At 35.7% G+C, this 26,386-nt stretch overlaps 1 long non-coding RNA gene and 1 pseudogene across 3 annotated transcripts; both read right to left on the minus strand.

Annotated features, from left to right (window-relative positions):
• Nucleotides 1–26,386, minus strand: LOC132311680 (uncharacterized). Of its 3 annotated transcripts, none has more exons than XR_009483078.1 (4): nt 25,962–26,385; nt 24,849–24,937; nt 24,324–24,385; nt 1–252 (listed from the first exon to the last, which is right to left on the minus strand). It is a non-coding gene; the product is annotated as an uncharacterized LOC132311680 (long non-coding RNA). The 3 variants fall into 3 exon arrangements; XR_009483080.1 differs by lacking the exon at nt 1–252 and adding an exon at nt 7,499–7,844 and having other exon boundaries at nt 25,962–26,386; XR_009483079.1 differs by lacking the exon at nt 24,324–24,385 and having other exon boundaries at nt 25,962–26,382.
• Nucleotides 14,843–14,941, minus strand: LOC132315230 (small nucleolar RNA R71; annotated as a pseudogene).

Here is a 26,386-nt window from a genome sequence, read left to right on the forward strand (position 1 = left end):
TTGAAGGCAAAAATTAACATCCATGACATAAATGTAATTTCAAAATGAGTTTGGCCATTGGCCTCATGTCATATACATAAAATAAGAATCAAAAAGTGTGCTTAGGCACACATTACAAGTCTAGAAGCAAATATACACATTTGAAATTTAAGGTTACAAATGGCTTTTCAAGCCAACCTTCACAAGAATTGAACCCTTCAAGTTCCCAAATCATCCAAGCATGGTGAGAATCTCTAATCTTGAATCCTGTACCTGAAATATGCCCCAGTATCGTAGGGGTGAGTAACATAAAGCTACTCGTAGGAAATGAGCATGCATTGACCTACGTTTTACAAGTTTGCATGATTAATTATTGTGGTTCATTCCACCTAACGTCTACGTCAAAGGTGAGACTCAAGGAGCATCATAGCTACCTAAGATAATTTCTAGCGTCAATCACCTCATTCATTCAATTTTAGCAATATAGGGTCATGCTTACACAAAGCAACAACATAGGAGCATGCTTACACAAAGCAACAAACATAGATTCTCAAAGTCATCAATTTGAAATCTAAAGAACGAAAACGACATAAGTGATCATGCCACCTAACGTCTATGTTCCAAATGAATCTATAGGATCATTCCTACTTTACATTTGAACAACACAACATGAATGTACTTGACAACATCAAAAGCTTATAATGATTCATTAAAATCATAAAACAAGAATGTACTTAACAACATTAAAAGCCCACAATGATTTATTAAAAATCATGAACATGAATGTACTTAACAACATTAAAATGATTTGTTAAAATCATAAAACATTGATGTACTTGGCAACATCAAAATCTACAAAGATCATAAAGCATGGATGTACTTAACAACATCAAAATCGCCGATTGCCAAAACCACAAGTTATAATATAAACATGATTGCTAACTTGGAATTGAATGCGAAAATAAATAATGGAAGACTTGGACATCTAGACCCGAAATTCTGCCGAGATCAATGGTTGTTCTGGGCACTAACCCGCAGGGAAAACCACCCTAAATGCACACTATCTCAATTGAGGAGAACTCATACCTCCCACACTAAAGCCGAACTTTAGCCATATCATAGTAACCATGTCCCAAGTGACTCCAAAATAAATAAGTTAACAACTTATATATATACGAAACCACATCCCATGCATAAGTAGTTTGTAACCACACAATACATGCTCTAAATCTACAACTACTATAGGATGACAAATGTCGAATCTTTAGAGCGCGATTCGTTACGCGCTATAATAACATCACATGTCGAATCTTCAGTGTGCTATTCGTTACACGCTATAACAAGATAATCCAATATTGAAACGTAATCTCATAAATTCATTACAAGTCTAAAGTCATGCTTTAGATATACAATCAACGTCAAACACATGATTTAAATCCATAATGCAATAAAAACGAAATTTAATCAAGTAACTAATTAATTCCTCTAAGTTGCAATTCTCAACCAAATGGCCTCAAATTACACATGTTAAACAACATAGCATGGTCATTGCATATACCAATTCCAAAACTTGATTAGGCCAATTGAATAACAAAATGGAATTTAATTAAATCATGATAATCAAATCCCTAAATTCTAAAACAACATAAAATGGTCCCATATTAACATATACTAATATACAAGTCCTAGTCATCTCAAATATCAAGTCAAAACTTAATTAAGCTAAAGGAACCATTAAATAGATTTTAATTAATCATTTTAATTAAAGTCTCTAGATTTTCATACTTATCCAAATGCTCTCAAATTTAAGTATGTTAAACAACATGCCTAGACTTAATTTAAAAGCATGCTATAAGTCAATTTCATGCAAGGTACATCCAAGTAAATTTAATCTTATACAAAGAATTAAATATTACTAATTTTCTAGATTTGATACAAGTCATGCAATCAAGTTGTACAATCATGGAAAACACCCCATACAACACATACAAAATCCTAAAACATCCCCTACCTCCATTTGAGATGAAATCTCAAATCCCCACCGAAATGAACGGCTCTGAATCCGACGAAACTTCAAGGTTTTGTCGGGGACAACACGATCTACATGAACCCCCAAGAAGCCCCATGAAAATCCAAACTTGACCTCAATCCCGAACTCGAGATTTGGTCAGAAATTGTTTCTAATAAGGGGGAAAGGTGCACGGCGTTAAGGCAAGCATTAAACGTTAAAGCCGAAGACTTTTCATCAAATAAAAGTGGATCAAATGAGGAGAGAGAAAGTGGCAGCCATGGGAGGGAGCTTGGCCGGCCATGGGAGAGGAAGAAGAAGAGGAAATCTGATTTTTTTGTTCTTAAGTCCCATATTTATAGTACGTCTCAAAAAGTGCCCCACCGGGTCCGGAAAAGTGGATTTTGAGTAAACGCGCTCAAATGGAAAAACTCCATGAACAAAAAAGATTCAAAATGAGAAAATATGAACAACAGAAGAAACGGTGTCAAAAACTGAGTCTCGTACAGAAAGTTATGCCCAAAACAAGTTTGGCACAAACCGGGGCCAGAAACCCTGAAACTGGAAAACATTGACCAGGAGGAAAATCTAAGAGTCCACGACTCAACAAAATGTGAAAATGAATCCCGTACAAGGATCCAGGCTCAAAACAAGGCATTGAGCAATAACTTTCATTAATTGCACAATGGCCCTTCCAAAAAGTGAAAACTGTGAAACTGCCCCAGAATGAAAATATCTTCCAAAAGATATTTTCTTAGATACCCCTGAAATAAAATATCTTCAAAAGATATTTACAAAAAACACCCCAAGAAAGGGAAATGTTTCCAAAGAACTTTGCACTTATGCCCCTATGGGCACTGGGAGCAACTAGAGTATTTTCTCACGAAAGTAAAGATACGTATATCATAGAAATCATTGAGAATGAAGATACGTGAAGTCAGAAACCAACTCCAAATACAAGAAGTGTGGTTATGCAAACAAAGTGACAATGAGGAAAGGACGAAATAGGGAAAAAGACAAAATAGGGAAAAGACAAAAAATGAATAGTGTCGAAAAATGAAAAATGCGAAACTGACTCGGTCCTCAAAGGAAGTTGTCAATCCACAGAAAAGAGTCTCGAAAATCACTCCAGAGCACTCAAGACGACATTAATCGACAAGAAACCAAACTCAGAAGGGAAAAGACAACAGAAAAAATTTATCCGAAAAATCCGGATCATTACAATAATGAAATTACCATCTTACCCTTTTTGATAGGGTTAGTAGGGAAAAGTCATTTCAACCTCCCTAATGCCTCCTCCATCTCTCTATTATCGTTCTCTCTTTCTAGATTGTTCCAAAAATCAAAATCCACATCTTTCAAGCTTGCCCCCCTTCTCTCTCTGCAACTACTAATTGGTATGTACGGGTTTTGTTTCTTAAATCAACTAACCTATTTCAGAGCTAAGAGAGGATCCTTTTGCTACTAGACAAGCAAAAAAAAAGCAGCGAGTTGAAAAACAGAAGAAGCATCAATTGCATAACTTGAAACAAGCTGCAAAAGTTAGGAATTCTTATTTGCTAACATGTCAAGACATTCGGCCCCAAGTTGCGTGGTCATTGTCCAAGAGTAATAATCCTGGGTTGCGCACTTATTGTTCATTTGTAGTATACATAACCCAAGGTTTTGCAGCTACCCTTTTGAGTCTATAATGAAGGAGATTGAGGGGCCTGAGTTGAGACCTCTGGTGAAGGAGTTGTATGCAACTTGTGGCAACCATGATTCGAATGAGAAGATTTACAAAGACAGGGGCAAGGTAGAAATTTAGGAATTAGATCTTACATGGATCGTCAAAGTGATTGCTTCGACTCCGACCACGAGTCTAATGTTAAGATCGACTTGGAACTTCACTCTGGCTCCGACTCTTGTTTTGCAACTTTCTCTCTCTCTCTTTGCAACTGCAAACTACATATATATATATATATATATATATATATATATATATATATATATATATTTCAGCCTCCCCAATAGCCTCCATCTCGTTCAGCCTCCCAGTCTCTCTCTGCAACTGTAAACTATATATATATATATATATATATATATATATATATAATCGGCTGCCCCTTCTTTTCCTCTCAAATCTTCTCAAAAGTGGGAGGATTTGATTTCACTGTGTAGGAGGGATTTGGAGGGATAGGCTATCCCTCCAAATCCTTCCCATCTTTCCTTTCTCTTTAAATCCCTCCATCCAAACACACTAAATACTATCCTTCCCTTTCTTTTCTTTCCAAATCCCTCCATCCAAACGGGGCCTAAATGTTCTCACTACCTCTCAAAACTTCTTAGAGTATTGTTCTCATTTTCTCGGAGTGTAGTAAATCATGAACACTTGAACTTCTTCAAATCTGCATCCGATCTCTGATCTTCAAAATTTTGAACCGAAAAATTACAACTCGATCGGACTTGTTTTGACAACGAAATTAGCCAATTACAATATATATATCTCACAAAAATTAGTGAGCATGCAGCTAATGTTTTAAGGAGATAGACCTAGCATCAGAGCATGTAGTTTATCAGAATTGGCTTATGAAGTCATCAATCTCAAGCTGGATGAGAAGCCAATTGGTGTTGCATATGACCCCTTTTTCACATTTGATAGTGGGAAGACGATGGAGTATGCAGCAATTGATGCTTATGCTTCATTCAAGATTAGGAAGAAGTTACATGGAAGACGACTTCAATGGGTTCAATTGTTCATTTTGATTGGTGTCATTTTCATTTGGTTCATGCTTGTAGGAACATTGTTCTTGTATGTTTCTCATTAGCTTCCTTTTGATTGAAACTAGTCTTTCATTATTTTTGTGGTGGATGGCATGAATTTTTTTGGAGCCCAAGGACAATTCTCTTTTGGACATCAATGAAGAATTCTAGTTTTTTGTTATTGACTCAATTCAATTCTTAAAAAAAAAAAAAAAAAAAAAAAAAAAAAAAAAAAAAAATTCTCATTAATTAATAAGAAAATGTTTAGAATTAGTTTTTTTTTTTTACAAGATAAAATTTTTAAAAGTTAGATTATTAGATGTAGAGAGTCAATCCGATACTTAAAGTTCATTAAAGGCACAAACCCACTGGCCCAAAGCCAAAGTTAAATTTGTCAAATTCCTTTTTAATCCACCTCAGCCACTTTTTTTTTTTTTTTTTTTTTTTGTAAAAAAAAAATGTTTTTTTTTTTTAGGTTGGTTTGCTTTAAGTTAAGCTATAAGAATAAAAATCTAGATCCAGAAGTCCACAGCTGCGTGTCCTCTACCTCTCCACGTCATCCCGCCGGCCGCACTCTATATTGGACACAGCTCTCTCAATCCAAAGGACCTAAAAGTCAAGTCAAGTAGTGCAACATCGATCACTACAAGAAAAAAGGGCTTCTACGAGGGGCCAAAAATGCCGTGGAAACCTATTCACGGCGCATTCTAGGCACTCGTGTACGAGGGTTCCGTAAATACTCAATTTTTTTTACGGGAAAAAATCTACCTCGTAGAAAAACAATAGATTCCCTGTAGAAAATAATTTCGTTTATATATATTAAATTTTATTTAATTAACCTACGAGGTGCCGAGTCATGCCGTAGAAAAGGCTTCTACAGCGAATTATAACTACCCGTAGAAAACTCACGACCGTAGAAAAGTTTTTTATGGCGAAGTGTAACTACCCGTAAATAATCTCATGAGGTACCAACGAATGCCGTAGAAAGTTTTCTACGGCAAGTTGTAACTACCAGTAAATAATTTGACGAGGTACAGAAATATGCCGTAGAAAATTTTTCTAAGGCGAATTTTAACTACCCGTAAATAATCTCACGAGGCATTGAAGCATGCAACAAAAAACTTTTCTACGGCAAATTTTAGGTACCCGTAAATAAGATAAACCATTCTCACGACTTGCCATGTACGTTGTAGAAAAGTTATTTAGGAGGATTTTCACTTATTTACGGTATTTCAAGCTCCCCGTAAATATAATATATATATATATATATTTATAAATAATGCACTTTCCCGTTAATCAACCATTACCTATAATTCACATCACTTTCAGCTATAATTCAATTCAAAAAACATACATATCCCATTAAATATATCAAAAGAGTTAAAACATTTTTACAATTCATCATTTATCAATGTTCCAAAACAGGAAGTACATCAATTTGTCAACAAAATCATCAATTTGATAAACCTTCTAGCACTTGAGTTTCAGTCTGCACTTGTCAAAAAACCACCTCATTGTACAAAATCCAAGAAAGTAGTTGCAAAATCCAAGAAAGTAGTTGCATAACACAAGTCTCAAATTCAGAATGCTAATAAAAAAGGGAAATAACAAGATTATTATTTATGGATCAAACACAAACATTTTGCTAAGAATTTTTTTCTTAGATCTGCCAAAAATAGTTCAAGGAGATAATTTTCCTTAATTGAATATTAGATTTTTGCAAGGATGTATGAGAACAAATAATATCATAATCTCTTTATATTCATGAGCACTACAATATCATAATATATAGTCTCTTTATCTCATGATTATGAGCAAATCTGAAACATTCTGAAGCAATTCTGAAACATTCTGTAACAAATCTAAAACATTGTAGGTTTTTGGTGCAACAATTATAAGCAAATCTAAAACTTTGAATACAAGTTAAGTCTTATATATATATATATATATTTATTATCTTAGTTTGCTGCTAGTTTAATTTATATATGTTTTCTTTTTATGTTCTATTTTAATAATTTTTCAGATTTCCGTTTTTAGGCTCACTACAAGAATTTTGAACAATAAGAACGGATTATTAGAGACAGTTTAAAAATCCTTTCAAAAAGGTAAAGTTTTTGGGACGTCTAAAGCTTATCTTCTGAACTCTTACTCCTTCACTCCTTTTCTTTGGTATTTTATTTCTTCTTTTTTGATACTTTGATACACACTCAAATTACAGGGAATAAGAAGAGGAAAAGTTTCGTTTAGAGAGGAAGTGCACAACCCCTTCCCTTTCCTTCCTTAACGCCGACACGTGTATTTGTAGATAATCGGCTGATTCTCCAACTTTTTGAAGGTAATCTTTCTAACCTTTTGAAGGATTTTTGTGTGTATTTTTATTTGGATGTCTCTGCGTGTTTTGCCTTCTATTTTTTGTGTATAACCCTAAGAAAAATAGTGAATTTTGTGTTCTGTACTCCTTTGGGTGATTTGAATGCTTATTAATTTCATTTGAGTGAATGATGTTGTGTTTATTCTAGTTTATCATGATTATAGGAAATTCTATATGATTTTCCCATTGGGATTATTGTTCTCTTAATTTGATGTTTCTAAGCAATTATCTTTTGTTGCAATTGTGAGTTTTCAGTACCATTTTCAAATCAAACACTCATTTTTCTCATGTAGAGCTGCAAAATAAGGGCACTCCTTAATAGATTTATTTATTTATTTATTTATTATTATTATTATTATTATTATTTATAATTTGTCTATATATTAAAAAAAGGAATATTCATAATCAAGAGGGGCATACAACATCCTACAAACAAGAACAAAACAAAGGAAAGCCATTACTGACAACTTAAGGGCAACTCAACGAAAAAAACATCAAGTAGCAGTAATTACTAATTCATTACATCCAAATCCCTTGCAATAAATTTTTTTAATTTGATATCCTCCAGAACCTTCTGACTGATATGAATTCATTTTGTTCCGTTCCAAGAATTCAAAGTAGGTTTTGTACTGATCCCATAAGATTGAAAAATTCTCTGAATTCTCCATTGATACGACTTGCTAATTTTTGAATTAATTCCCTTTCAATATCACAAACATTGACAAACATCCTATTGTTCCTCTCCTGCCATAAGTGATAAATTATAGCAAAGCAGATATTATTGTTAACAGGCCATGGTAATTTAAAATAGATAGTAACAACAGCAAAGATTTTATGAGACAAAAAGCAATCAAAGAAAAGGTGGGGAGTATCTCCTAATGCCTCTGCACAAAATGCACTTATCTTGATGGACCACACCCTTCGGCAATAGTAAATTTGTGATCTTCCCAAGTAATTCGATATTGACTATTAATTCTGGATTATTAATTGTTTGGAGTATATTGATTTTGAGTGTTGTTTTTGGAGTTCTTAGTTGTTATTTAAGTTAGAACAGGAATTTGGAACTAGGGATGGGATTTTTTCTATACTGGGTTAGAATCAGCTGATCTATTATTGTAGTTATTATTATTCAATTGTAATTTCTAGAATTATAAGTTGTTGTTTGGGGCCAACCCTCTCTGATAATCCAATTTTGATTATTAGCATGAAAAAAAAAAAAAAAAAAAAAAAAAGTCTTTATTTGATACTCTTGTTACTTTAGCTGTATTTCTTTTCAAAATCTCGTTTCATTTTATTCAGTGGTTGATTTTGGGCAATCCAATTTCAAGTGAAATCGAGGGAGTAAATTAATTTTTGACTAAAATGTTGCTAGTTGAAGGTATGTCACTACCTGTTCAATTTTTTCTTGTGGTGGTATTTAAAGGTTTCTCTAGGCTTTCTTTTTCTTTATGGAACCAGAGGAGGAAAATAGTATGCTACTTACCATGTTATATAATATTCTCACTTTTGATATTAATACATATTTGAATTTGAAATGTCTTAAGAATGCTGATTTTGTGATGCAGAGGCCTAACAACGTTTTTTTACAGCTCAACTTTTGTTATATCTGCATCTTATACAGTTGATTAAGTGATTAATAGTTGTGCTAAATTATTTACTTAGTCAAATGCACTTGGTATAGTTATTTTTAGATTACAAAAATTATTTTGACCCATGTACAGAAGTTTTTTTACAAAGCTAAAAACCCTAATGTTGAAGAGTTCTAGTGGATGTAATCCTCTTATTCTTCTTTCATTCCCATATGTTTTGACATGGGGCATCTGACCTATTCCTCATGCTATTGTCATGCCATGTTAGGCGAGTTTGGAGGCACAGGTATTAACACTATTGGGTGGGGGGGTTGGGTTCCATTTTGATATTTATGCAATCCGTTATTGTTTTACAAGCTTAGACTAACAAGTGTAAGAATACATGTTTGAGTTTGAGAGCAGTTATGTTGTGCATATAATGGCAAAAGTTTCTTCTATACCAAGTGTGCCTCTCCTAGTACTTTTGATTAATGGGAACCACACTGGCTAATGACCTTACACTGTGTCATTGTTTCTTATGGCATTATATTTGTTGTATGACACATCACCTATTCTCTGTTTAGTTCAACTTTTATGTTTGAGTTGTTTTGACATTTTATGTGTTTCAGTTACTTTAATTTGTGATGTTGGTGCATGTGGAAATAAGGTGTTTTGAGAATTTTTCAAGGTTAATTAGCAAGAGTGCATCATGGGAACTGGTGTAATATTGTGAAAATTTCATATATTTTCAAAACTTTACTGATTCTTTAGTTCATTGCATGAGAAGTTGTATTAGTATTCTTGCTTAGTGGACTTGTTTTTATTTATTTATTATTCTTATTATTATTTTTTATCTCAGATAATGGTGGAGGAATGACTCCTGACAAAATGCGTCAATGTATGTCTCTTGGATATTCTGCAAAAAGCAAATTAGCAAACACTATTGGTCAATGTGAGCTGCTCTTTCCTTGCTGAAAGGAAAAAAAAAAAAAAAATCACAATTTAATGATATCATTGATTGGATGTTATTATAAGTTTTCTTCACTACTATTATTGTTTATTTTTTCCCAGATGGAAATGGTTTTAAGACAAGTACTATGAGGCTTGGGCCAGACGTTATTGTTTTCTCATGATGTCATGGGAATGAGATAAGAAGGTAGGTGTTTTTTTATCTCATGTCCGCAACAATTATTGGTTTCTGTCATGATTATTTCCTATTAGTATTTGGAATGGTTATCAGCTTCCAAGTTCCCAAGAATAAATATCGTCAAGCTACATAATTGCTTGTGATATGATGGCATATATGCTTGATATACAGGATGGATACTTTATTATTTTTGTCATGGGCTTTTTGTCCAGCTGATTTATGTCTATATATATAAACATATATAGGGTCATAAATAATTAGAATATGTCTGCTCATTAGTATAGGGTCATAAATAATTAGAATATGGAGAAGTCATTCTCTAATTTACCTACAAATATTGTTCTCCAATTCAAGTAAAGGTATAAACAACATATTAACAACTTCTCCTCCACAACAATCAATCAAAACCTCCACATACGATGATCCCATACTCCCATGCTTTTAACATTTTAAAACAAGAAATAAAAATGACTTCCACACGGGCCGATGTACCAATAAGGTAATAAAGTTTAAGATACACCGCAAAATTGGTCACTTAAAGGCACGTGACCCCCCTAAGTATAAGTATAAAAAGCATTAAAATTGTGCAATCATAAAAATAGCTTAGTATTTGACATTTGTTGTAGACTAGAATCATAAAAATTCTGATTCTTCTACTCCTAATGAACTGGTGATAATCAATCATGTCAGGAAAAAATATTTCAAAAATATAATGCCAACAAATACATAAAAAATCAGATCGTATGACTAATTTAAGAAATATAATAACAAGTTAATGAATGACTAATTGACCTGAATAATTTTCACATATTTCTTAAACCAGAAAATTGGTTTGTTCTTGTTTTGACCTCATAAACCTCACTAAATAAGGTTTTCAGTTTAAAAAGCCTGTTGAGGGTGTGTTGTGAGTGCTGTGACTAAAATTCAACTGTTTCATTGCTATGTTCTTTATCTGTGTAATGGTAATTTGATATTACATGACTGAGAAAATCAAAAACAAAAGAATGTAGCTGAGAAATGACCATTCAGTCCCTAAGAACAGTGCAGCTCTAGAAATCAACCTGTGAATCTCACTTTGATCTGTAATTTGATATTACCTTGCTATAAACTGAGATATTACGATTTGAGCAACTGTAATATGTTAATTCAGTGGTGTGGGATCTATATCCAAGGAAGTCTAACCTCAAAATTACAGTTTTACCCTCAGCTTGTTTAGGTTTTGCAGAAACCTATTGTGAGCAGATTTTGGAACTGAATTTAATTTAATTATTGATTTGTTTATCATCTAAGCTTCTGTGTGTAGAAGATACAAGGTTATGAGAGGATGTACAAGGCCTGAGACATTGTAAATTGTCATTTATACCCTCTGATTTGAGGTATCACAGAAGCAGCAAAACTGAGTCTGTTATAAGTTGTTTGCTCCTTCATTCAAGCTCCAGTGTTTATATCCTTGCTTATACAAGGGTTTGGCACGAATTGACTTGAGAAGGATTGGGCTGAAGCCTCTCAGGGACACAAGTGAAGGGAAGAGGCAGAACTCTCTAAATGGAATATTCAAATATCTTGCTTTATTAAATAATTTGTTTAGGAAAACAAAAATATAATACATGTTTTTACTTCCACGAACAAATTTTCATAGCAAGGGCTTAGACCAAGTGATATCACCTCTTCCTGTTCAGGATTCCATATATTATGCTATATAGATACAGAAGATTGCGTAAATATATCATTATACATAACCAAGAGAAAAAAAAATTAAAATCTGGAATCTCATAAACATATAAAGTAGGAACACAATGGCATATAGATAAGGTACTTGGTACAGCAAAAGACGATAACTGATGAGTGCTGAAAAGTGCGTATTTAAACCCCTTAAGCTTAGGCATTCTAGTACCTTTATCTATCTTACTTTACCATTTTAGATTGATTTCGTATTATTTCCATTTTCAGGCACTTATCCCGAAAATAAGCTAACTCAGCCAAATAAGAGCAGAAATGAAGTAATTCTGGGATAAATCAAAGAAAGGAGCCAAATGGAAGTAAAAGAAAGAAAAAGGTAGAAATCAACATCTTCGATTGATCTCAGATCAAAGTTCGATCAATCTAACATGATCGATCTCAGCACTTCAATGTGGATCAGAGCCATGATGACATTTTCAAAGATCCCAAAAGTTCGATCGATCCAACATCATTCTTCGATCGATCGAACTGCTTTGTCCTTATCCAAATGATTGATCTTATCTAGTTGTACCACCCTACCAACCACTTTTGTCCTTTTCCCAAAAATATTTTCAAAATATCTCAGATTTGTCTTTATCCAAAAAGCGCCACCAGTGAAGATCAATCCAGCCTAAGTTCGATAGATCTCAGCCATGTTCGATCGATCCAAGTCCAAGGTTCGATCGATCAAACTTCCTCCAGTGCGAAAAAGTTAAATTTCCAGCTCATTGAAAGTTGTCCTTTATCCAATCATTGGGGAATATTTTGTGCACGACCCCAGCTCATTTTGGGTGTCATTTGACCTACCAATATAAGGATAAGGATTACTTTTTATAAGAGAGGACCTAATACCATAGGATATCATCTCATACCTTGTAAGAACTCTTGGAGAGCAAGCTTAGAGGAGGAAGAGGCTAGAGACACCATTGGAGACTCTTCATCAACCAAGGAGCAAATCTCTACCATGGAGTTAGCCCTTGAGGGTTGGAGAAGCACCACCATGAGTGGCTAGACATCCTCTTGGGGCTAGAGGTAGCCCTAAGCATGCTTTCTACATCTTGATTTTGTGTATTATTGAGGGATTAGTGTTGTAATACATGTTTTGACACTTTTATATATATAGATCTTGTTTATTCAATGATTTATGTGGTTTAATGCTTCTAATTGATCATTTCATTCTATCCATATATCTATGTATGGTAGAATAGATGTTCATGTGTTTGTCTCTATTTCTTGTGTTATTGATACATGTCTATGTGTATTAATGCCTTAGATCTAGAGATTGTCAAAACATTTTGCTTAAAAGAATGCTCTTGTGATTTTCTAGATGGTCCATGCTCATTTCTTGATGGATTGTGCCTCTCCCTTAGCTTAATTAGTTTAATTTCATGTCATTAGCTTAATTGTAGTGTCGTGGTAGCGTAGTTGTTAGATGGGAGGACATTCCATACTTGTTGTTTGATGTTCCATGCTTTTAAATGCAAGTAGCATATGTCTCTAACCTTGTGGTGTATTTGGCTTGTGAGCTTAATTAAATGATTAATGACTTGCTAGATATATTATGTTTTTCACATGCTATTTAGACAATATATACTTAATTGCTAGATATATTGTGCTTTTAACATGTTGATTAGACAATGTATGCTTAACTGGTCACCCTTGCTAATTGAATCAACCAAACACACACACATATCAATATTACAACACACATCTCCCTCATTAGTCACTAGTTAAGGGTGTAGAAAAGTATTGCTTGGTGGTGACCTCTAAACCCCAAGATCTCTCTCTCTCTTACTTACTCTTTATTGCATTCGATTATTTAGTTTAATTTGCTCTCTAGATTAATCAACCAACTAACCATTTGTTTGATCAATCGACCTACTAACCCTAAAAGCGATTTCACAACCAAATTCGACTCCAATCCCTTGGGACGATCCCTACTCACCCTAACTATATTTTTAGTAAAGGTAGTAGTGGCTTTTATAAATGTAAAACTTGGCCCTCGCCTTAATGCACACTCCTCTTAAGCTTGATGTGTGGTAGGACGACACAACCGCCGTCAGTTTTTGGCGCCATTGCCGGGGATTAGGCAACGTCGTATTTGTGGAATTCATTAGGAATTAGTACTCTTTTGATCGTGTCTTTACTTTGTTTTTTTTTTTTTTTTTCTTTTTGTTACTTATTGTGTTTGTTCATCTTTGACAAGGAACATTGAGCTAGGAGGCAAGCAAAAGAGTATTCAAGCAAAGGAGCTAAGCAAGCAAGGAAAAATACTAAAAATTTTAAAAAATTGCTAAGCTAAGCTTTAAATTTGGAGTTGAAGTGCTTTAGGACCTTTGTGAGGCTTTCTTTATTCAATCCCTTAGTTAAATCGTCAGCCCACGCGGAGGCTTGTTTTTAATTTCTTAGATAAATTGTGAGCCCGCATGGATCTTTCTTAATTGTTCTTTACATTATTGTTGTTAAAGCATAAAAGTATGGGTTAAGTGTTTGTGGAGGAAATTTCATTGAAATTATTGTGAAGTTGAAGTGTTTGTTCATTCATTGTGTTTATGTGTTTTTACATTGTGCATGCATGGTCGTAGATCACTAAGACCAACTCTTGTCCTTCTTGATTTGCATCTTGAATCCGTAGTTAGAAATCCTAGGGGAAGAGGAAGTTCTAGTTCTACCCGATCCATTATATCACTGGAAGGCCATACTGAAGAGAATGTAGAGGACCTTTGTCACACAGACCAACAAGGTATCCTTCATCCAAATGTGCATCATGAGAACATGCAAGCACCATTAGACATGCCTAGGCCATTCATTCACCAACCACAACAACAAGAAGGCCAAGTTCCATTTGGAATGCCAAGGCCAATGTATGTTCCACAACCTCCCATCATTCAAGGAAATCAAAATCAAGGTGCCCATGTTGCACCTCAAATTGCTAATTCTCCACTTACTTTAAGAGATCACTTTGTACCTAATGAATATAATGCACCAACATGCATTCAATTGCCACCATTTAGAGCACATCACTATGAAATTAAGCCACAAACCATTCAAATGCTTCCTAACTATCATGGACTTCCAAGTTAAGAACCTTACAAGCATTTGGATGAGTTTCTAGAAGTATGCTCCACCGTAAAATATACGGACATGCCGGAAGAGGTCTTAAGACTCAAACTTTTTCCATTCACCTTAAAAGACAAGGCAAAGTATTAGTTTAACAATCTTAGGCCTTTTTCAATCACTTCTTGGGTAGAAATGCAACAAGAGTTCATGAAAAAGTACTATCCGATTTCTAAGACCAATGCCATAAGAACCTCAATTCGAGAATTTTCACATGGAAATGGAGAAACATTTCATGAGGCATGGGAACGCTTTAATGAATTGCTTAGGAAGTGTCCACATCATGACATGCTCAAATGGCAATTAGTTCAATATTTCTTTGAGAGCTTATCGGACAATTACAAAGGCATGATTGATACTTCCATGGGTGGCTCATACATTGATAGGCATGAGGATGACGTGTGGCGTCCTTATGAGAACATGAGTGAAAATTCTTTGCATAGAACATTATCATCCAAGAATGGTAGAAATTCACAAGGTAGGAAGAGTGTTGGCTTACATCAAGTCGACCATTCAAATGAAATAGTCGCCGAAATAAAGTCTTTATCTCAAAGGTTTGATCAATTTTTGATTAACCAAAACTCGGCGAACCAAGTATCTTCCTTCTCTAACCATTCTCATCATGCATCAAATGAAACATATATGGCTTGTTCTAGTGTTCTTCATTCTACTTCCCATTGTCCTCACGGACAAGTGCAAAATGAACCTAATAAACAAGTCAATGCAACTTTTGTGAACCAAGGGAACAATCCTTATAGTACTCATTATAATCTAAGTTGGAGAAATCATCCGAACTTCTCTTGGAAAAACCAAGGAGAGGGCTCAAACCCTTCCCAAGGCAGTTTTCAAGGGAAGTACATTCCACCTCCACTTCAAAACCAAGGATCCCAAGGTTATAGACCTTATCAATAACAAGGGAATCAATTTGCTAACACTCATTTTCCCACCCAATCTTATTCCCAAGGAAATGCTAGAAGTCCCACCTTTGAAAAAAAAGTTTTGAATGCTTTGGGCACTTTTGAGGCTAACACACAATTACTTCATTCCCACTCTCAATCTATTGCGAAGTTAGAAACCCAATTAAGGCAAATAGCAAGCACTCTTAATGTAAGAGAGAAGGGAAAGATGCCTATTAATGCCCCACCTAAGCAACAATGTGTTGTGGAAACCCATTCCTCATCGGAAGGCCATACCATTGAACTTGTTAATGCGGTGACTACCTTGCGGAGTGGTAGGATTGTGGACAATCAAGTTGAAATGTCCAATGAAGAGAGTGAACCGGTGTAACCTCAAGTTTTCACCCGTCCTGTTTCACATCCCATTCCTCCTTCATTGCATATACATGATCTTGTGAATGAGAAAACTTCAAAATGTGATTTGAAGAATGATTTAAAGAAAGATTTGCCGATTAATGAATTTGAAAAGGGTTTGTTGAAAAATGATTTGAAATAAAGTGATATAAAAAATTCTTCTGTTGAAGACTTTTCAAAATGAAATGCTGAAGAAGTGTTTGAACCAAAAGTTTCATTTCCGGATGCCTTAAAAGGATCCATTTCAAAAGACAAGCAAAAGGCAAAAACAAATGAAATCATGGAAATGTTTAGGCAAGTGAAAGTCAATCTTCCACTTTTGGATGCAATCAAGCAAATTCTGGCTTATGCCAAATTCTTGAAAGACTTGTGCACCCAAAAGCAGAAGAACAAGAGCCAAGCATCAAGAAAAGTGGTTTTGACCGAGCAAGTAAGCTCAATTTTGCAACATAACACTTCACGAAAGTTTAAAGACCCCGGTTCACTTACTACTTCATGCATCATTGGTGATCATATCATTAATCGGGCGCTTCTTGACTTAGGAGCAAGTGTTAACCTTCTTCCATACTCGATTTATGTCAAATTGAGCCAAGGTGAATTGAAACCGACGTCGGTAGTTTTACAAATTGCTGATCAATCCATTAAGAAGCCTAGGGGTATAATTGAGGATGTATTGATTAAGATTGACAAATTCTTCTTCCCCGTTGACTTCGTTGTCACTGACACAGAACCGGTCCCCAATCCTAAGAGCCAAATTTCCGTTATCATTGGCTGTCCTTTCTTGGCAACCGCTAATGCCAACATCAATTGTAGGATGGGGATAATGAAGATCTCATTTGGCCACATGAAGGTGAAGTTGAATATCTTTGATCCCACACCCAATTCATTTGAAAAATATGAAGGAGAGGTTAATGTTGTAGACAAATGTTATGATCTTCAATGTCAAGGAAGTGAGCTTTTGTGTAAGACCAAAACTTCAAAAGGATCATCTTCAACCTTGCATTCTCAAATTGTTGTTTCAAATTCTTGCTTTCAAAGGGCATGGAAGCCTAAAGATTGTTCTTGCATTGACAAGCGAACAAAAGTTTCTTTTGAGCTTAATCCAACAAGTTCTTTAAAGAACCATTTGTTGGGTGGAGTTGAAAGCATCTATTACCCCAACAAGGAGGGGATGCATTACAAGATCTTTGATCTGGGCTAAAAAAGCCCAATGTCTTGCTAGAGACGTTAAAGACTAGCACGACATTTCGTAGGGTGTCAAAACCCTATTCCTCCCTCATTTCTATCTTAAATTTCATTTCTTGCGAAGTCTAGATATTAGCTTTGGGTTCATATGCATTGCTAGGAACTGTGATTAGAATTGCATGATTTTTATTTTGTGATTGAGCATTTTGCATAAGTTCGATCGATCTCAAATGAGAGTTCGATCGATCGAACTTCCACCTGCATCCAACACTTAGAAAAAATTTCGACCTGCATCCACCTGCATCCAAATCACCTCTCTATCCCATCGTTCGAACTAATTCTCAGATCGATCAGAAGACCTTAAATCGATCCAACTTCAAGGTTCGATCGATCTCGTGCTTTAACACTTACAAAATTTTGAGCCTACAAAAAACCTGCATATTTCAGCTCTCTGTCTCATCGATCGAAAATATTTTAAGATCGATCTAAAATTCTTCGTTCGATCCAACTTCAAAGTTTGATCGATCTGCAAGTTCTAACACTTAGCCAAATTTTTGAACCAAAAACCAGTATATTTTTGCTTTCTGTCTGATCGATCGAACATTTTGTTTAGATTGATCTCAGTTCTTCAATTCTCTATTTTGACCCTTGTTTGACTTTATTTGACTTTTTTTTTTTTTTTCAAAAATCAAAATATATTTTTGTTTTATTTTATTTTTCAAAAAAATCCAATATATATATTCTTTTTTTCAATTTTAATTTTTTATTTTTAATTTTAGTTTTTAATTTTTCAAAAATTTCAAAAAAAAAAATCCCAAAAATACTTTGAAGAGAGATCATCAAAGTTCGATTGATCTAAAATCTTAGTTCGATCGATCGAACTAATCGGGAAATGTTTTTAAAAATAGACCTGGAGGGTCTCAAGATCAATTTGTTAGATTGATCCAACCCTCTAAACCCTTGTCCCTCGTCCCTTATCGCCACTGCACTCACCCATCATCATTATCTTTTTCGGCGAACCTCCGGCGAGATCCCAACTTTGATTCTTTCTCTCTTCTCTCGGATTTGCATCACCATCTTCCTCTCATCTTCTCTCGCGACTAGAGGTAAGATCCGAGCCACATCTCATGATTTCAAGCCTCCACTTGTTCAATCTATGCTTTGAATGTTGAATCGATGTTATATTGATGATGAAATCCACCATTGACAAGCTTGAAGCATGTTTGTATATATGTGTATATATATGTTTATATATGTTTATATATTTTGAGTTTTGAATTAATTATGGGAGTATGGGCCATGCTAAGTGAGTAGGATTGATTGGATTTGTTGTGTTGATGGGCCCACAACCTTGTTCGTGTGGCCCCCATGCTTCCAAAGTCACAGATCTGTGACCTTTGAGTTTTCACCTTCGCGCAGTTCGATCGATTGAACTTCTATCTCAGATCGATCTTGAGAGATCGATCGAACTCATATCTCAAATCGATCAAAGTTTTAAGATCGATCTTAAACCTTTTTATGATCGATCGAACTTCACAGATCTCATATACAAACTTCATTCATCATATATTATGTTCATGCTATCTCATATATGCCCAATGCCTGTGATTTTCCACATTGGATGCATTTCATACTTACATTGTTTAGCATTTTCATATCTTGTAACTTGCATAGATTAACGTCATCTGTATATTTTGTTTATCTTATTTGACATGCATGTTTCTATTTTGTGCTTTCAATTCTTAATTCTGGCATTAACTCCCCTTGCAAGTTTTTAAATTATCTTTTAGGCTATGACAAAGCGCAAGACTGTTGTCAAGAGGCAACACAGGCCTCAAAGACATATCCGACCGAGGATAGAGGAGCCAGCAAAGCCCTCTCGTGTACAGGAGGAGCCCTTACAGCCTACTCCACCTCAGTCACTTGCTCATGAGGCTGAGGAGGATCATATTCCATCCACTTCTGTGGCTCAGCCTGCATTTACACCATCACCATCTCCATCACATGCTGGAGCTGAGCATTCACCAGTACCATCTCTACCACACCAGCCAGCTCAGCCAACTCGAGAGCGTGATAGGCCCGCGCCTAGATATGCGCATATGGCAGTGGACCATGAGTTGGTGTTCGACACAGGCTTTTTCTCCAGATCGGTGCTGACCCGATCAGCTTACCACGACATTATCCAAAGGGGCCTTGCAGCTATTCTTGCCCCCGGTTACTGATCCAGTTTACGCGCGGCTGGTACGGATGTTCTTCTAGAACTTCCGACCATCTTCGCGTACCACAGCAAAGCTGGTCACTACTATAGATGGCCATCAGATTACTATCACTATGGACTCTCTAGCCTGCTCATGCCATTGTCCACATAGATGCCCTCCGGAGCTACAGGAGCTATATCCGAGGCTATACAGGCCTTCTTATGCCGACATGGCAGTATTTCTTATAGGTCACCATGCCGATGGCGAGACTTTTGCCACCCGCACCTTTCTTCCAGATGACCTATGGTTCTTCGATTCTGTTCTTTTTCGGAATATATATATGGCCGGGCACAAGATCCAGCGGTGAGGAGACTATCTCATAGCCCTCTACGCATACTATACAGGCCACTGGGTATCTATCCCTGTGCCCATCTGGAGCGTGATGAGGAAGCTATTCGACGAGTATATCAGCAAGGAGAAGCTCGGAAGGGCTAAGTCTCTCCCTTTTGGCCACCTCATCACCCAGATACTTATTGACTAGCGCTACCATTTTCATCCTCAGGAGCACCCTGAGAGAGGTTCCTATCACTTCTTGAAGAAAGACTGGGACAAGAGCTACAATGCCATCATCACTAGACTGCAGGACCCCGTAGTAGTGGCTGTAGAGGAGCTTGAGGCTGAGGAGGCAGAGGCAGCAGCTTAGGCAGCAGCAGCAGATCCCGCAACGGACCATGTACCAGTAGGTCCAGCTGCCGAGCATATAGACATTGATTTGGAGGGACCTACAGATGACGCAGAGCAGCACTCTCCAGCCAGGTCGCCAGTACATGAGGAGTAGCAGACTCAGGAGCTTTCTTCTGATTCATCCATACCTGAGGCTCCTAGTCAGACCCCCGGCTTTGGAGAGCGTCTTCAAGCTTTTGAGGATACAGTGGTTGCTATCAGAGCTGATACTGCTGCCATTCAAGCCGATGTTGTAGCCAACCGAGCTGATTTTGCTACATTCCGCATGGATGTTATGATTGCACTCCGAGACTTATCTCGCGATATCCGCGGAGCTCGCCCTGCTCGACCTGCCTCGTCCACCTGAGACTCCCAGTTCTTCTATCTTTTTATACTCTACCTCTGTGCTCTATACTTCATTTTTTTCACTGTATATTATTTGCAGCCGGTCTGTTGACTTTGATCTTTTGATGTACTCTATACTTTATTTTCTTTATATATGTTTTTGTTATAGATGTCATCTGTTATATTCTTATATTTGTATATTTGACTCTATCAGGTGCATCACAATGACTACAGTGAAAGAGAATGCTATACAATTTTCAAGACCACCCTTATACCCCTCTCACTGTTTTATTTCATTTACACTTGCATGTCCACTATGCACTGATTATCCCTTTTTGTTATCTGATGAGTTTATCCGAGTGCCAAATTTCAGGACCACAGTGAATCCCAAGTTTGGGGGGGCTATGCCACCTACTTCGGATACTTTAGTCCCGATTATTCTTTGCCTTAATTGCACTGGTATACTCTTTCCTTTTATTCTCTTTACACATTGAGGACATTGTGCCATTTAAGTTTAGGGGTAATGGTGTACTTTACAGTGTTAGCTTTAAACTTCACAATTTTGAGCATGCCTTGTGTATTTGAGAGATTTTCTATGATTGGTCCATATCTAGCTATGATTTTGATCTTTTGAGGACTATATTGCTTAAAATTTAAAAATTGCTTGACTTGAAAGTTCAATACTCCTTGTATGCCTTATGGATGCCATTTAGGAGTAAATTTTTCGAAAGATTGATATTTTGCTTGCATTTGTGGTCCGCATCATCTTAATTTTGTGATTGTTTTGAGATTCATTCTAGGATTCTACACTAGCACCGGCGCATACTAGCATTCATTTGTGGGGTACATGCTTTGTTGATTATTGAATTGGTTATATCCCAATTGGACTAGTAGTGCATTGAAAGCTTTCGTTCTTGATAAAGGTGGATAACAACCCCTTTTCACTAAGTAGCCGGGATTCTAGCCTCATCAAGTACTGAATTTCTCGCGCCGAAAGGTGGAAGGCCCAAACTCTAGGTTAATAATTGAACTTGCTTGAAAAAAAAAAAAAAAAAAAAAAAAGAAAGTTGCAAAAGTAATAAAAAGTGAGGACTTCTCCCAAAGGTGAGAAGTGGGAAATGATTAGATAGAGGTTGTCTTGATTTGTAACCTAGTTGATTTGAGCTTGTAAGTCCGTAGGGGTGTTTAAACACCTAGTGTCCTAAAGCTGTCTGGTTTGGGAGTCATTGACCTAACGCTCGACCTCATGAATCGCTAGAAAGTTTAATAGATCAACACATTGCACAATGCTTCCATCTTTGATCCAATAAATATATACATAATAATCATAATAATAATAATAATAGATCGAGTGAAAAGAATAAGCGCACCTAGAACAATAAAGCTTTAATAAAAGGTCCACTTTTTGTCTTGATGATCGGTACTAGATTTGTGTGCTAGTTTGAGGGTAAGGATGTGATTAATTATTTAGTTGGCTAAGATAGCAACATATTTGATGCCGGTCCACTCAAAAGAATTCTAGAGTTGTTTTGATTTGTATGATCATTTTCTTGATGTGTGGAGGACCATACTGGCTTGCTTGATGTTGAGATTTTGGGAGATTGCTCGGAAATGTTTGAAACATTGCATACTTGAGGTAGTTTTCTTTCAATGCTTGTTTGCAATATTGGTACCTATTTTGAAAGAATAAGCTTAACGTTTGTGGGTACCATTTCTGGAAACTCTCACGAGACTTCACTCATCCACTAGGGGTAACCTAGGGGTTTAAAAGGCTTGTTGCATATGCTAAGTGCAATCGTGTTCCCTATGAAAGTGGCGTTATCCATTCATTGTTTTCTAGTTCATAGTTGTATAGTTGTTCATTTCATTCGTTTACTTTATAGTTCATTGCTAGGGACTAGCAATATTTAAGTTTGGGGGTGTGATGAGCACTGAAAAGTGCGTATTTAAACCCCTTAAGTTTAGGCATTCTAGTACTTTTATCTATTTTACTTTACCGTTTTAGATTGAATTCGTATTATTTCCATTTTCAGGCACTTATCCCGAAAATAAGCTAACTCAGCCAAATAAGAACAGAAATGAAGCAATTCTGGAATAAATCAAAGAAAGGAGCCAAGTGGAAGCAAAAGGAAGAAAAGGGTAGAAATCAACATCTTCGATCGATCTCAGATCAAAGTTTGATCGATCCAACATGATCGATCTCAGCACTTCAACATGGATCAGAGCCATGATGACATTTTCAGAGATCCCAAAAGTTCAATCGATCCAACATCATTCTTCATTCGATCGAACTGCTTTGTTTTTATCCAAATGATTGATCTTATCTAGTTGTACCACCCTACCAACCACTTTTGTCCTTTTCCTAAAAATATTTTCAAAATATCTCAAATTTGTCTTTATCCAAAAAGCGCCACCAGTGAGGATCGATCCAGCCTAAGTTCGATAGATCTTAGCCATATTCGATCGATCCAAGTCCAAGGTTCGTTCGATCGAACTTCCTCTAGTGCGAAAAAGTTAAATTTCTAGCTCATTGAAAGTTGTCCTTTATCCAATCATTGGGGAATATTTTGTGTACGACCTCAACTCATTTTGGGTGTCATTTGATCTACCTATATAAGGATAAGGATTACTTTTTACAAGAGAGGACCTAATACCATAGGATATCATCTCATACCTTGTAAGAACTCTCGGAGAGCAAGCTTAGAGGAGGAGGAGGCTAGAGACACAATTGGAGACTCTTCATCAACCAAGGAGCAAATCTCTACCATGTAGTTAGCCCTTGAGGGTTGGAGAAGCACCACCATGAGTGGCTAGACATCCTCTTGGGGCTAGAGTTAGCCCCAAGCATGCTTTCTACATCTTAATTTTGTGTATTATTGAGAGATTAGTGTTGTAATACATGTTTTGACACTATTATATATATAGATCTTTTTTATTCAATGATTTATGTGGTTTAATGCTTCTAATTGATCATTTCATTCTATCCATATGTTTATGTATGATAGAATAAATGTTCATGTGTTTGTCTCTATTTCTTGTGTTATTGATGCATGTCTATGTGTATTAATGCCTTGGATCTAGAGATTGTCAAAACATTGTGCTTAAAAGAATGCTCTTGTGATTTTCTAGATGGTCCATGCTCATTTCTTGATGGATTATGCCTCTCCCTTAGCTTAATTAGTTTAATTTCATGTCATTAGCTTAATTATAATGTAGTGGTAGCATGGTTGTTAGATAGGAGGACAATCCATGCTTGTTGTTTGATGTTCCATACTTTTAAATACAAGTAGCATATGTTTCTAACCTTGTGGTGTATTTGGCTTGTGAGCTTAATGAAAGGATTAATGACTTGCAAGATATATTGTGTTTTTCATATGCTATTTAGACAATATATACTTAATTGCTAGATATATTGTGTTTTTCACATGTTGATTAGACAATGTATGCTTAATTGGTCACCCTTGCTAATTGAATCAACCAAACACACACACACACACATCAATATTGCAACACACATTTCCCTCTTTAGTCACTAGTTAAGGGTGTAGAAAAGTATTGCTCAGTGGTGACCTCTAAACCCCAAGATCTCTCTCTTTCTTACTTACTCTTTATTGCATTCAATTATTTAGTTTAATTTGCTCTTTAGTATAATCAACCAACCAACCATTTGTTTGATCATTCGACCTACTAACCCTAATAGCGATTCCACAACCAAATTCGACTCCAATCCCTTGGGACGATCCCTAGTCACCCTAACTATATTTTTAGTGAAAGTAGTAGTGGCTTTTATAAATGTAAAACTTGGCCCTCGCCTTAATACACACTCCTCTTAAGCTTGATGTGTGGTAGGACGACACAACTGTCGTCAACAACTTTACCCAAGGAAAGAGGAAAAAGAAGAACTTACTAACCTATCCTCAGTTGGTAATAACTGTTCAAGAAAGTGAAAACAACCATGTAAAGTGGACTACATCTGCACACTAACACCAAAAATTAGCAAATGAAAGAACAACAAACAAGCATAACTTTTCATTAGTTCCTAAGTTCTTCCAAATCTGTAATTTCACTTGCAATAAATCTACAATTTCACTTTCAATTTTGAAACCCTATAATATATATTTGCATAAAAAAAAATAAAAAAAATAAAGGTCATGAGCTTAGTTGGAACCTAATATGGTAAAACCTTATTTGTTGACAAATTGCCACTCTTGAGATTTTACTCATTTTTAAAAAAAATTAGTAACTAGAATTTTTTAAGTAGTTTTGCCTACAAGTCAACCCAAAAACATAACTATCAACAATGATGGGAAGACATAATTGTTGATAGCAGCATTTAAGAAGTCCCAATCACTGGCAAATGCTTAAGTTTTTTAAGACTTATGTGTAGCTAGGCCAGCAATGTATTTGGAAGTGAACAAATAAACGAATAGAAGTACCTCTTCTACAATAAGGGTAATGTTGGGATGAGTTTGTAAAGCACACTCTAATGTAATGTGTGAAGTAGCACGTCCCATAAGCCGTACAGCTGCAAACAATTACAGATTTAAATATCACATTTGCTTAGACTCTATGAAAAAAGCAAAAATGTAAATCGCACAAAAAAGAGTGAAAAAAATAAAGAGTTGAAAGGATAATAAATTCCTGTTAAAAAATACTGAAAATAACAGATTATGGATAGCTTAGCATGAAAAATTATCAATGTCAAGAGAAAGCAAGTACGAAATGTTAAGAATCAAGAATTTATATGTTCACAGAATGAGCTGTGCTGAAATGAAAATTATGAGATATAAGTCTGTTTAGACAAGAAAAAATAAAATTTGAGATTTATGCATCCTTGAGAAGGCACAGATGGTAAGGAATAGTATGATAAGCAAAAGTTGGATGAGAAAGTTTCAACATATACAATAAAGATCAATGACTAAGACTAGAGAATTATGTTGCTTATGTTGACAAACTATAGGAACAACAAGAAGAAAAAAAAATTGCAAGGCTTGGATTTATGAGGAAACATGGCAGACATATATTCAATATGGCATTGCCCAAATAAATGATTGAATAAGCTTTATGTAGCCTACTCCCTACATGTTTTTATTTATTACAGAAACCACGTCGGGCTGGAATCCAAGACATTTAGGTTGGACACTGCAGCCAGATACCACTCACACTACTAGCTTGGAACTTAATTATAAGGGTAATTGCATGTTCATTTGTTCCAATTCCAAAAACATATTTGGGGCATTTCACTCAAGAATTTGGAGGGGGGAAAAAAAATATGACACAGAAACCAGAATGTAGGGAAATCAATGAACTGGATGATTCTGTATCTAATATGGATATAAAAAAAAAAATGCATGCAAAACTGGAAAATAAGGGATTTTCACAACAACAAAAAAAAAAAACAAATTGATTATTTAGCACCGTATAAGTTACAATAGTCACAAGGAGATTTAGTCTCCAAAAAAAAAAAAAAAAAAAATTAAATTCAATAAAACACTCTTAATCAAAAAATCAAAACTAATAGATACATATATAGAAAGAGATAGACGAACCCTGATTTTTTGCTGCAAATTGATGTGTATAGCCGTCTGAAATTCGAAGAAATTGTGGCTCCAAATGGTTGTTTCTCGTGTCCAAACCAGAGAGAGAACTTGAATAGAGAGGCGAACTAGAGAGATAACTCGAATAGGGAGACTATATCGAATCTACAACATCATCTTGTCTGCATCTTTTTCATCTAAAGAGAGAGAGCAGAGAGATAAAACTAGGGCTTCGACGCGACAGAAAGAGCAGAGAAAGAAAGCTAGGGCTTAGACGAGAGAGAGAGAGCAGAGAGAGAAAGCTAGGGCTTAGATGCAAGAGAGAGAGCAGAGAGAGAAAGCGGGCTTTGACGCGAGAAAGAGAGAACAGAGAGAGAAATCTAGGGCTTAGACGAGAGAGAGAGAGAGAGGAGAGAGCGGAGTTGTGTAGAGTTGGA

The sequence above is a fragment of the Cornus florida genome, unplaced genomic scaffold (genome assembly GCF_030987335.1).
Source record: "Cornus florida cultivar Cherokee Brave unplaced genomic scaffold, ASM3098733v1 CherokeeBrave_3.0.0_Hap2_Chr06, whole genome shotgun sequence".
NCBI classification, from domain to species: Eukaryota; Viridiplantae; Streptophyta; class Magnoliopsida; order Cornales; family Cornaceae; genus Cornus; species Cornus florida.